Raw genomic sequence first — 4696 nt, 5'->3', positions numbered from 1 at the left:
GCGCAGTCGGTTAAGCGTCCGACTTCAGCCAGGTCACGATCTCGCGGTCCGTGAGTTTGAGCCCCGCGTCGGGCTCTGGGCTGATGGCTCAGAGCCTGGAGCCTGTTTCTGATTCTGTGTCTCCCTCTCTCTCTGCCCCTCCCCCGTTCATACTCTGTCTCTCTCTGTCCCAAAAATAAATAAACGTTGAAAAAAAAAATTAAAAAAAAAAAAAAAAAGAAAGTCATAATTCCCTTGGGAAAGTAATCATAGGAACTGAGTTTGGATTCAGCCCTTTTTTATCTTCCAGCGCTATTTCTGGGAAATCCTGTTTGTTATATCATAGAATAATATTGTTAATATCTAAAATATTTAATTAATGTGTCTGTCCCCTTTCATTAAAATAATGTAGCTCTTTCAAAAACTTCATTAGACCATGAGATAAACAGGAACAACCCACTGCAAGAATGTCCAATCTTTCAGAGTCATTGACCACCAGAACTCATCAATGGGAATTATATGCACACTGCTGAAGATCATTTCCATAATGGATTATATTTAATAAAGGCACACCATTTATTGGAAAAATTCACCTACTCTACTACGTATAGATAGTATACTTATACTATTTTCTACTATCTATGGTATACTATCTATAGACAGTAGTAAAATAGTAGTCTAAGAACTATAAATAGACAATGAAAGGGGGTAGCTCCTGGGTATAAAACTGCGTGTGGGGAAAATTTATAGATCTTAGTCACCAAAGGGAGATAGGTCTTTGGTCTCTAACAGTAATTGGCCACATTTCAGTTAAAAGCCACAAAGTCAGAATTACTCAGAAGGCTTGTTTGGGTATGTGTGTACAATATGGATATCGTCTGGCTAAGGATTATAGAGGTCCTAAAGACTATGGTTAAGTCTCTCTCATCAGTACATGTGCTTGCTGAGTCTCTGAAAGTTTCCTTTCAATTTGATGTTCAGGCATTCTTTAGCAATTTTCAGATTCCTTAGACTGCTTCCTTAACCTATTTTAGGAGTAAACAGGAAAAATAACACAGCATTTCTTTAAAATGAGCATCTAAAACCTCTTCAGTTACTTTCACGGGATTCTTTCACAGAGCCAGGATGCTCAGTTCAAGGCTGTGGAAAATGCTCCTTTCTAAATGGCTTTCGTTGGAAAGTTCATGCAGCTGAGAACCTAAGCACATCCCCAGGTACACCCCCAAATATGACTATGTAACTTTGAACTGGAGAACTGATATCTGCATACTTTTGACTTCAATGCAACAACAGGGGTCAGAAAAAACCTAATGAGGAAATTACTGCAAAATTATTAGCAACAAAGACATCAACAACAATTCTGGTATACAGTATCTATTGAATGCTTATTACACGCAGACATTGATCTAAACATGTCACATTTCCCTGATTCTACTTGTACAACAACCTTTGAAAGAGGTACTCTAAGTTTCCCCTGAGGGAATATTAGGAAGGAAAGTAACTTATCCAAACTCACCACACTAGTAATGGTAGAACTGGGGTTTGGACCCAGACAATCTGATTTCAGATCTCATGCCACTTCTTGCTACACATACTAACTCTCACTTGTAAAGGAGCTAAATCCCACTTACACAGTTGACCTTTGAACAACGCTAGGGTTAAGGGCACCAGACCCTAAAATTCTGTGCATAACTTTTGACTTCCCAAAAACTTAGCTACTAATAGCCTATTGTTGATCAGAAGCCTTACGAATAACATAAAGTCAATTAACATACATTTTGTATGTTATATGTATTATATACTGTGTTCTTACAATAACATAAGGTAAAGAAAAGAAAATGTTATTAAGAAAATTATAAGGAAGAGAAAATACAATTATAGTACTATACTAATAAAAACTCTGTGTATTGGCAGTGCTCTCAGTAGTTTCAGGAGTCTGCCTCTTGCTTCAACAGTTTTCAAATGGAATAGACTTAAGGATATCCCTTCTTCCAGCCTCCTACCATGATTCAACACTTTTCCCATTTGCAACTTTTGGAACCATCTTCTCAGCCATCCTCTGCCTCAGGACCAGCCAACACCATTTTTTGAACTTAGCTCCTTATTGCCGATCAACCATGAGCTCTCAGATGCCTCAGAATTATTCCACTGGGGTGAATTCAGGCCACCATTAACCACTGATCAGCATGCATCTGCAGGCTTCCTACACCTACCTTTCTCTGCTTCCGTTTCCACAGTGGCAATGTGACTCTGGAGGGCATTGGCCACTTCCAGAGTTGGCTGAGGAGAAGCAGGAAGGCACCAACGAAAATCAAAGTGGCAACTGCACCCTCTTCCAGGATGTACAGAAGCTGTCCCAAGATAAGTGGGTAAAACCCCAGAAGCCATGGAATTCACCATGGTCCAAGAGAAGGACCTCAACCAGGCCCTTTTGGAGCTGCATGCCCCGGGTTCTGCCTGTGACAACCCCATATCTGTGACTTTCTAGAGACCTACTTCCTAGATAAAGAGGTGACATTCATCAAGAGGATGGTGACTACTTGACTAATCTCCACCAGCTAGCTGGCCCCCAGGCTGGGCTGGGTGAGTATCTCTTTAAAATTCTCACCCGTAAGCAGTATTAGGCATCTCCAGAGCCCAGCAGTCCCATTTGGCATCCCCCTGGTGTCAAGGCTTTTGTCTAACCCTCTCCCAGCAGCCACTAAGCAGCTTTTTAACCACCTGGCAGCTTCTCCCAAGCCCTGGGCCAAATGCAAACAAGAAAGCTTTCTGCAGGAAAAAAAAATCCACATATAAGTGGATCTGCACAGTTCAAATCTGTGTTATTTAAGGGTCAACAGTACTTCAAAATCAATCCAGATTTCTCCAATAACCCTCTCTGCACCCCATTCTGGATCTAAAACTTAGCTAAGTATCCATCTTCTTTCCTCTCAAAGCGTTACTCATTCACCACACTTCTAGTATTATTTGAATTATCTATTTAATCAGTGTGTCCCACTAGATTTAAATTTCTTTAAGGCAATGATTTAAAATGAGAGTGATTTTGCCTGCCAGGGAACACTTGGTAATATCTGGAGATACTTTGAGCTCTCACAGCTGGCAGAGTGGTGCTACTGGCATGTAGTAAGCATAGGTCTATGATGCTGCTAAACATTTTACAGTGCACATGACAGCTTCCCACTAGAAAGAAATATCTGGCCCAAAATTTCAGCAGTGTTGAGGTTAAGAAACCCTTCTTTAAGGCAAGACCAGCCATAATTGTTGTATTCAGCACCCAATGCAATATCTGGTACGTAGCAAGTGCTCAATAGATGCTTGTGTAACAAACTCAAAAGATATTGTAGGTTAGAAAAGTATGCTTAATTTTCTATTCACTTGAAAATTCCTTCCCTAATCCTCCCAGATTGAGTCCTCCGTCCTTCATGAACTATCATCACCTTGAGTCACTTACCTAGAAAACCTCTTTGCATTAACACATTTGTTAGATGACCTCCTAATAGGTTTAGATGTCTTTGCATCTCCGTCTCTGGCTATACAAAACAGTTTTTAAATATATTTTTAAAGAGTACATAGAGAAATACCATAATTAGGTAACTTGTTAGGAATGCATAGTTCCTCTTAGTCCCAAATCCTATAAGGCATGCGGCCACAAAGGGAAGAAGGTAAGATCATCCGGGTAGAATGAAAGCGGGTCCTGATGTACATCATTATACTTTATTTTCTAGTTTTCTATTAGGTAAGCCTCTAATATTCCATTGTATAGAAACTATTACAGCTGTCCCTACTCAATTTCCTCTCAAACTTACATTTCCTCCATTAAGATTGTGATGTTATTTTTATCTGTCTTTCACAGGTCTGAAAAAGCTTGTTGCTGAAACTGGTGTCAGGACACTCCACAGTAGGGAAGTTCTTGGTTTTCTTGCAGAGGTTTAAGCAAGCATTCTCCTGCAAACTTGCTTCAGGAAAAAGCTGTGATTTTCCTCATTGAAAACAGGAGAAATAGAATCAAGGACCATAAGTGGTTGTTCATGTTTAAGAACAAGAAAGTGAAAGTCTTTCTTGTAAGGCATTCAAAAATGTCTGTTAAATTTTATTGGGTTATTAACAACACAGTCAGCTTCTTTTCATTAATGGTTTGGTTTGAAAGTAGCCTAATATTCTAGTATTGGTAGAATAATGGTAATCTTCATGTCCATCATATTTTTGAGAATTATGACCTGTCGTACTCTTTTCTTAGCTTAGTATTTCAGTCTTTCTTAGGTTGCCCAATCCTTCTTTCTGGTTTAAGATTTAATTAAAATGTTACCCTGGTGTGTTTTAACCACTAGATTAAAGACCATTTGTCATTAGATCATTCTTTCCATAGAAGAAAATGCCATTACAACTTCTACCTTTAGCTATGACAAAACGGCTACTAGCAGATCAAAACACCAAAAGCAACTAGAAAAGACAGATAATTTTTAAAAATAATTTTCGAGGTATTGGAAAGCTTCAAAGCAGCCAGCACTGCTGCTCCTTCAAAGGAGTCCTGGCACCCAAAGAAACAAAGTACTTATTGGAATGAGCTCGACATCCTATGTTCCAGTTTTCCCCTTTGAGGCATTTCCTAAATCTTTAAGGATTTTGGCACAAGAAACAAGAAACTGGTGAGTAAAAGAAGCAGAAATTAGTGGATGAGTAGAGCATTCAGTGGTCTCAAGTTTCTGGGGAAATACAA

At 39.2% G+C, this 4696-nt stretch overlaps 1 pseudogene; it reads left to right on the top strand.

Moving 5' to 3' along the window:
• Positions 1–2096: 2096 nt before the first annotated feature.
• Positions 2097–2603, top strand: LOC123609934 (annotated as a pseudogene).
• The last annotated feature ends 2093 nt before the right edge of the window (positions 2604–4696 follow it).

Source organism: Leopardus geoffroyi, chromosome B2 (genome assembly GCF_018350155.1).
Source record: "Leopardus geoffroyi isolate Oge1 chromosome B2, O.geoffroyi_Oge1_pat1.0, whole genome shotgun sequence".
NCBI classification, from domain to species: Eukaryota; Metazoa; Chordata; class Mammalia; order Carnivora; family Felidae; genus Leopardus; species Leopardus geoffroyi.
This window is presented reverse-complemented; position numbering and strand designations above follow the sequence as displayed.